Source organism: Trichomycterus rosablanca, chromosome 5, assembly GCF_030014385.1.
Source record: "Trichomycterus rosablanca isolate fTriRos1 chromosome 5, fTriRos1.hap1, whole genome shotgun sequence".
NCBI classification, from domain to species: domain Eukaryota; kingdom Metazoa; phylum Chordata; class Actinopteri; order Siluriformes; family Trichomycteridae; genus Trichomycterus; species Trichomycterus rosablanca.
In genome coordinates, this window is record NC_085992.1 from 44389230 (window position 1) to 44398957 (window position 9728).

A 9728-nucleotide genomic window follows, 5' to 3' on the forward strand; every position below is an offset into this window, starting at 1 on the left:
AAGTCCTAAACATTTTTATTAAATTAAATGAGTTGCCTAATCTTAAAAAAGTCATTTAATATAAATTAATAGAATATAAGCTTAATAATTATTTCCAAAAAATTATTTCCTGTTATAAATGTCAATTTAGCAGCTGACACAAGAGATTCTTTTCCCACCCCTTTCACACTCTGTAATTCACAGTCATTAACCATCGCATACCCCCGGGTGTAAGTTATTTAGCAAGAATAAAGCTGTTTTTGAGGTCAGTGAGCTTCTATTTAGTAAATTTACTCAAGTCAGGCAGTTCACCACTCCTTATTTAACTGTCATGCCAGCTTTTATTGACACATAAACAATACAATGTAGAATCAGCTGATACTGTTGGTATTATTTCTTTCCAATAAATGTCTTTCAAGAGACCAGCTAGTTTACATGAGCCTGCCAGCCTAAAGCTCCTAATTAGAGTTCACTGTTTCAGCCAATTATGCCAACATTTTTTACAATATAAATGATAAGTAGATAAATACAATGAGAAATCATTTTAGTCTGTGAATGTATACTGGGAACCTGGTAGTGCCTGTGGAATACTCGTGCTCAGGGCATGTGCTTGCATTTTTTTAACAAAAGGTCTAAAAATACCTAACAAGAGACGGCCCCTCTATAGGCATGCATACACACATTCACAGATAACTCTTATCTTTCAGCGATCTCTTGTGATGAATTTTCCTGTATGACACAGTAATAATGAAACACACTTACCCTGTGTTTAGAGTTGTAGTTGATGAATTTATTCTCTTTTTCTTTTGCCTACTTTCCCAGCCCCCTCCAGCTCTATATATCTTTCCTACTTTCCCTAATGTTGGCATGTAGTCATTCCAGCTTCAGTGAAGGACACTGAAAGGGGAAAGTGGTGGTGTCTCTTTCCCCATCCACATCCACAGGTGAATCCCTCCTCCTAATGCAATCAATTACATTTTCACTCCCCACCCATCCTGACCCAGAGTCTTCTCCTCCTCTTGTTACGCTTTTCCAGCAGTGGGAAAGATGGACGGAGCCTCTCGTGTTTCATCTGATTACAAGCATGCACAGTCACAGATGCTCAAATCCCAAGCCTGTAGGGAGTTAAAAAAGGTGTGTGTGAGAAAACAGACGGCAAGAGGGAGGAGGGAGTATTTGGTGTGTTGTGTAGTGAGCGGGCTGAACAACGCGATGAGAAGGGCATGTGGGTTTATCGGGATAAACCCATATCATGGTCAGATTGTCCTGAAAACCTCTCTGAAAAAGAGAACGCCCATGAATGAAATGGCATGAATTAAATACTTTCATACTACAGCAGCTTTGGGATTCACTCCCCCTAAATCTAAACATGTTACATCTCAGAATAAGATTCAGTTTCCTTCTCTGCTACCTTTTTCCTCCCCCAAACCTTAAACAGCTCTCCTACCATCACTCCTTCTGTTGCTATGGCAACACAATGGGTCAACGGGACTGCTGATTTCTGTGTTGTCTGATTCCTTTGCCTTGCTGTGGGACCACAACCAAGGAAACGCGAGTGTCAACTCATGCTTTGGAGGCACTGACAGACATCTAATAAGCGTAGTAATAAGAGGGGGGTTTCCTGGGAGTTCAAAGTGAAAATAATGCAGGTGATATATTACACTCAGTAACTACAGACATTTACACACAAATACACTATATAGACAAATATATTGGGACATCCCTTCTACATCCTAACAGGTGTAATAAATCAAGAATATAGAGAACAATGGGTGTGTTCGAAAACCTAGTGAGCTGCCTTGCTGTCTATATAGGCAGCTGCCTAAGTAGAGAGGATTCTAATAAGTCATCAACTTATAAGGCAGGTTATTCGAACGCACTACGTAGACAGCGATTCTATCAGTTTTCACTAACCAAGCTAACACAGTTAGCCTCATGCCATTCAAACCAATGGGATGGCACAACGCTGCCACGTTAGCATGTCAACTAACATCTCCCTTTGTGTACCGAAAACGGTTACATTCGCTGACAAGCCCGAATTTGCAAATAAACGTCACTTGTGCATGTTTATACAAATTAAAAATCAATAATAAATTATTTACGTTTGAAAATTTCTCTGCGCTGTCCGCCACAACAGAAAAGTTGTGCCGCACTAAATGTTGGCAGCATCGGATGCTCATTTGTTCTTGAGTCAAAATACCATTGAAAATTTAAGATACCTTACTAGTGAGCATATTAAGGCATCTAAGATTTCGAACAGCCTACTTCTCAGGAGCGCACGTATGACGTAAAATGCTGTCTATGTAGAGAGCTCCCTAGGTTTTCAAACACACCCCATATATGCTTCCAACTTTGCAGCAACAGCTATATAAAGGTGTTACAGCAAAATCTATGAAGACATGAAGGAAAGCTTGATTTAAAGAAGCTCCACTTGCCCTGAACCCAGCCCCACCGAACAGCAATGAACAATGAACCAGAACATCATTTGAGGCTTTCTTGACCAACATCAGTGCCCAGCCACACAAATGCTCTCTTAAATGGGTGCAAATCCCCACACAGACACGTCTCACTCTTCTAGCTGAAAATATTACATAGAGCTCTCTCTTTATTTTAATACCATTTGTTTTTGGAATGGGATGTCCAACAAGCTCATGGTCAGGTGTCCAAATAATTTTGGTTATACAGGGTATTTTCACAGCCTTTTATGGGAACTAAACACATTAGAAGTTTAGATTAGATGTTTTATGGTTAAGAAATACAAGCAGCACAGTAGTGCAGCTTATACAGAGGGTGCCACAGAACAAAACTCAGTTATATGTTCTATCCCCACTTATATTCACTGTCTGTAAGGAATTCTTTAAATTGCCCCAGGTGTAAAGAATTGAGTATATGTAAGATCCCATATGATCTCAGATTGTAAGATTGAGCTTATTTAATACCGAGACATCCTATAATCTTTTTTACTTATCTTTACCAAGGGTGTCAATAATTCTGAAGCTGACAGAACCCATACAGTACATGCAAATGAAGATAAACTTGAATTTGACCTTTAAACAAACAATATATCCTTGTGTGCTCTGTTCCAGTAATGGCAGCAAACACTACAACTCAAACCATTTAACACCTCCATGTACAGAGTTCACTTCAGACCAGCCGGACTGTAGTGTACTGACGAAATTACCTGCGTCATTTTTCTTATCTCTACCAGAAGTGCAAATTCGCTTTAACTCATAAGCATTGATTTAAGAATATAAAGCCTGAAAATATCCTCCTTACCATGATCAAATAGGTTCTTAGTTCAAAAATCTCTGCCCCTTTAGTTTTGTATAGGTCAGAACAAACAGGTGAGTCTGGGCCGTTCCAAAGGCAACATTACTTCTGTCTCTCTTTTACCTGAAGCATGGATTTTACCGGGGCCTTTTCCACATGACTTGGTGCAGCCACACCTACACGGTCATGTGTGTTTTCACATTCCTTATTGTAAAACACAGGTGCTACAGCACTCAGAAACAACCGGCATAAGAAGTAACATCCACTAGTGGGTGAATTGTAGTAACTGTTTCTATAAGTTCTGGTTTTTGTAATGCCTTTTATAAAGTAGAATGCCATTAAATAAAGTGTGAGGCCTCTGGTCCTTTTCCTGATCAAATCTGCATTACTTCCTTAGTCTTTAAAACAGTATTTTAAAATATCACAGTGTAAGAGGTGTTTGTGCAAACAGTAATATATTACTGTATTAATAAATTAATTAATAAAGCAAAATACAATGTAATTAGGGCCAAAGTCAATCATTTACTGATATTCTACACAGAATAAAAAGCAACATGTGATATTCAAACTAATTTGTCAGCAGGAAACACTGACCATGTATGAAAAGTAGTATGCAAAGGAACCACATGGGACAGAGTTTACACAGATTTAAAAATTAAGATCATACAAACCTTTTATTTTAAAATCCAGTCTATTAAATATTATTTAAGGCTAATACAAACTGATGTTTATTAAGCAAAAAAAATGACATTTATTGCAGATGGCAACATTTAAAAATTCTCATCTGTTCAATGTCATTTACATTTTCTGCATTTAGCAGACACCTTCATCCAAAGCGACTTCCAGTAGTGACAGTATACAATCTAAGCAACTGAGGGTTAAGGGCCTTGCTCAAGGGCCCAACAGTGGCAACCTGGCAGTGGTGTGGCTTGAACCAGCAACCTTCTGATAACTGAAGCAGTACCTTAACCACTAGGCTACAGCTGCCCCAAAGGGCAGTTAAAATTATGGAATAAAGATGATAGATAAATAGATGGATGGATGGATGGATGGATGGATGGATGGATGGATGGACATTATGTAAGTGCTGCCAAAGAAGATTTTACAAATCATGCTGTGGGACAGACACCAGTAAATTGTACAATAACTGGTTTGTTCCTATAATACACAATGCTTGAAAGACTTACAGTGATGCACAATTAAACATGAACATGTATCTAATTACATCTAATTAAAGAGTCAGTCATGGTAAGATTGTTATTCCACTGTAAATGAATTGTTCAGCCTTTACACTGTTTAGTTCTCAGTTTTGTACTGAGAGAACAACAGCCGTTTTGCAAGTCTTCACTATGCATACGATTATCTAGATGAGACACTGCATACATCAGTCATGCTTACCTTGTGATCCATACAAATAAAGGTGCAGCTCTCACGTCTATACTTTATGTATATCATTCATACCATAAGTGATATAAAAGAAACTTGCTTTTGGTTTCTGTTCCATTTCACTGCTTTAGATACAGACCATTCTAAACAACACGTCACATATTACATGTAAAAATTGCTCGATGTTATGATGTATGCACAGATTAGGTCAGCAGTGTGCAGACTAAAATAGTCTTGCAAAGACTAAAATGTAGATGGCAAAAAGGTACATGAGATAGTGAAGAAGAATAACCAGTCCTGCTGCTTCCAAAAAAACACAAACAAGAACACCCAGAACTCTTTAAATAGAAAAGGTCCTGATGTTTCTGTTTACACTCCTTCTTTAGAAATAATAGTAAAAAATCTCATGAAGAGCAATTCCTTCTTTTGAACAATGTAATTATATTTTTTCCCAAAGTCTAAAATGATCTGTAATTGTTTCATGTATTCTTTGCTGATTCACAAATATGTTTTTTGTGGTAAGTGTAGTTAAAAACCAAAATTACAATTTAGACTACCATGTTAGTGTAAAACAGTATATGTCCATATGCTACACATAACTCATTCTTAGCAAAACAACAACAGTGAAATACACACAAATCTACATAAGATCTGGAGCCCTTAGTCAACTTTTCGGCTGAATAAATAATCAATTTTAATAATCACATCTAAATCTTTACTAATGACACATTTTCGTAATTTCATCAAAATGTAATAGCTAAAGTTTTTCGTTTTTATCTCTGACAGCCTTTATTAGTTCCACTACATTAATTCATTTATTCATTCATTGTCTTATCCGCTTATCCAATTAGGGTTGCCGGGGGTGCTGGAGCCTATCCCAGCTTTTCAATGGGAGCAAGGCACACAGTAACACCCTGGATGGGACGCCAGTCCATCGCAGGGCAGACAAACATACATATATACACACACACACACACACACACACACACACACACACACACACACACACACACACACACACACACACACACACACACACACACACACACACACACACACACACACACACACACACACACACACACACTTACAGGGCAATTCAGTGTCTCCAATGAACCTGACTGCATGTTTTTGGACTGTGGGAGGAAACCGGAGCTCCCGGAGGAAACCCACGCAGACACGGGGAGAACATGCAAACTCCGCACAAAAAAGGACCTGGACTGCCCTGCCTGGGGATTGAACCCAGGACCTTCTTGCTGTGAGGTGACAGTGCTATCCACTAAGCCACCATGCCGCCCTAGTTTCACTACAGAAAATGAAAATCAAAAAAGACAACTCATGGTGCCTACTACACCCAAACTACACCCAAAAAGAGTTCTCTGAAGCAGTGCCATACAAGAACCACTTTTCATCTGATGGTTCTTTAAAGCACGGTTTTTAAATGTATTTTAATCAAATGTATTTCAATAATAGATAACAATCTGGAGCTTAGAAAGAGATTACACAAAATAAGAAGGAGGTCCAAAAGCTTTTTAGGCTTTTTCAATAGTTTTTCATCATTTTATCCTAAAAATGAATTCATGCCTTATCCATGGTGTATTCCTGCCTTGCAGCATTTTTGGGGAAGAACAAAACACACCCTGATCAGAATAAAGTGGTTATTTGAGATTAATGATGAATTATGAACTAGCATGCCTGCAAGCTAACACTATACCAAAAAAAAAAGAAATCGAAAAAGACTTGTCAGTACTATCTTTAGTTTTTTTGGTAAATAACTGTAACCATGACATAAATTAATAGTGTTCTGATGTACATGGAAGCAACTCAAAATTCTCTATATTTACTCCATTGAGTAAAAATAGAGGAAACATATAATTACATTAGAAAATATAAAGGAAAATATAAAATTATCAGGACAATATATGGTTTACCAGATATAGATATACTTACAGTGAAAAATTGTATAGTTTGCACAGTAAATCTGGTTTATTTATTGTGCAGAATGACAGGTTTAGAAAGGAAATAAAGACTTTGTGTTGTTGTCTCCATCTAGTGGCTAAGTAGAAGCGAAAATTCGACCTATATAACTAGGGTCCTACCTAATTCACGGGAAATGTGCTTAATTTCACGGACCTCATTTTTCAAAAATCACAGATTACGCGGATTTTTAAAGAAAAGAGCCACATTTCACGGCAGTCATTAAATAGCACTCATAAAAAGAATGATAGAATCAATAGAAGCTACAATACACAGCACAGCCGACCTTCAAAGACCTAAATCCTCGTCTGTGTTTTGACACCCCCCTCTGCGTCCACAGAATGGGAGTTTTTCCAAACTCAATTACCTGAGTGTTTTTAGCTGTTTTACACTTAAACATCTTGAACGTTTTGACTAACCAATTGCTGGTGTAACCGAGCGTCTTTAAAGTTTGACGAGTTTAAAAAGTAAGAAATAAACTGTACATAGACAAATTATCGGGGCGGGAGGTTCGTGTACAAGTTTCATTTATTTGCAAATTCGGGCTTGTTAGTGACAATTTAACCGTTTTCGGTACACGGGGGAGCTGTGTTAGCTTAGTAAGCGAAATCTGATGGAATCAGGTAGCGAGTCCGAATAACCAGACTTAATAAGTCGCTGACTTATTAGAATGCTCTTTACTGAGGCCGCTGCCTATCTAGGCAGTAGACAGCAAGGCAGCTCACTAGATTTTTGAACAGACCCATTGAAATTCACATTACATGTTACACAGCAATGGCTGCTTGTTTTCTGTTAATGCTAGATTAAAAGATTGATTTGTTTTTTGCTATTGCTTATACTGTGCCTATAGAAAATCATCATACCCTATTGAAACTATTGCCTTTTGTCACACAAACCATGGAAATTAAAATAAATTAAGTCTAACTTTTTCCAGATGTTGTAACACATTATAACCCTCACTATCAGTAAAAATTATAAAAAATTAATATATATATATATATATATATATATATATATATATATATATATATATATATATATATAAATTATTATAATTTAATTACTAAAATAGCTGCTTTAGATAAGTTACCAGAGCTGGCCTTCGTGGCATGATGGCAACAACGAATCTGTTCCTTAGTGCCATGCTGAGTCTGGTTGGTGCTTTGTCAAAGACACTTGGAAATTTATTATGCCATGTGGCAAAAGAAGAATTTAGTTCTGCAAAAAAGAATGGACAAATATTCCCCAATCTAGATGTGCAAATGGTAGGGACATATCCTATCAGACTGATGGCTGTTTTTCTTTTTCAACCCTAGCATATTATTATTATTATTATTGATGTATTTTATTTTATATTTTGTATTTAATTTCAGTTTTTCTCGTTAATGTTGTTGTAAGGCAAAATGAGTAAATAAAGGCGGAGAAAGATATTTTTGCAATTTAATTTCAGGCTGTAAAATACAAAGTGAATATTTCAAAAGACTATGAAGATATTTTATAAGCACTTTCATTTTTTTTTTACTCATGGTAAGCTAATAAAATGATCAACATGATCAAAGAATCTCCATCAAAATACCACTATTAACAATAAGTTCGGTCAGCTATAATATAAACATATAGTAATGACAATTATTGCAAATTGACTATGATTTTCACAGGCAAAAAATTGTAATCACATGATTGTGTTAAACTTAAAACCTTGACAATCAGTAAACATTGGAGAAGCTGGTTTCACCTATAAAAGATTGCATTGTTTAAATAAGCAAAACACACATCTGGTTGCATTAATCAATACACAGGTTTAAGTGTTTCAGTCAGTAATCGTAGAACTACAAAGTGCTCCTATATGGTAAGTGGAGCTGACAAAATGGACAGTGAGTGTAGAAACAAAGTGGTTTTGATGTTATGGCTGATCAGTGTATGTTGAAACAGGAATGTTACAATGAAGTACTCTGTCAAGTTCAACACATGAACTTTTAGGTTAAAAATTAAAATACTATGTGCTGCTGAAAACACTAAGTAAAAGTTTGCTATTTATTTCTCTTTTTGGTTAATGTACTGGGATTTTATTATCTGCATGTGAAGATCTAATGGAGTCTGCATTTCCACTTGAGCATATAGAATAGGTGTAATTTATTTTATGCCGTTTTATTGATTAAAACATCACACAAGCACATCCTGCCTGTGCCCAGACAAGAAATATTTAAAAAATAAATTCACTGTTGAACAATAGTAAAATGTAAGCATTTGTCAAAGGAGAAATTAGATGAGTAAATTTTTTAATTATATTTTGTTTTGTGCTTTTAAATGATTCTACAGCATGTATTTTTTTACACTGTTGCTGCTTATATTGCTATTTGTGTGTGTTTTTGTAATATATCAGTCCCAACATGTCCACTATACACATACACAATCTGTTTATTCAAACTAGCATTGTTAATCTGCGTTCTTGGTAAATCAGGTCTTTTATGTTACGTTGTGGGGTATAATTTACATACGTCATCACATTCCAAGATTATTTACATGCAACAAAAAATGCTGATATAAATCTGAGTGCTGAGTGCTTATATCTGAACAGAACATGCACGGTTTTGTTTTGCATCTCTACTTGAGATGGTTAACATGAAAAATACATTTTGCTTTTACATCTATCAGCCATAACATTCAAACCACCAGCCTAATATTGTGCAGGTCCACCTTAGGCCCCAAAAACAGCCCTGACCCATCGAGGCATGGACTTCACAAGACTTCTAAAGGTGTACTGTGGTACCTTGCACCAGGATGTTAGCTGCAGATCCTTTAAGTTCTGAAAGTTGAAGATCCTGGAAGTTGAAGGATGGGGATCAGATGTTTTTGTTCTGCACATCCCACAGATGCTTGATCGATTTGTCATCTGTGGAATTTGGAGGCTAAGTCAACACACTTCTTTAAACCTAGTCCTTAACCTTTTTACGTGTGTGGCAGTCAGCGCATAATCCTACCGAAAGAGGGAATTCCATTCCATTAATGCAGCATTAACACTACTGCCACAATGGGTGCATTTGGTCTGCAACTATGTTTAGTTATAAGACCTAAGGTTTTCCAGTAGAACATTGCCCAGAGCATCACACCACCTC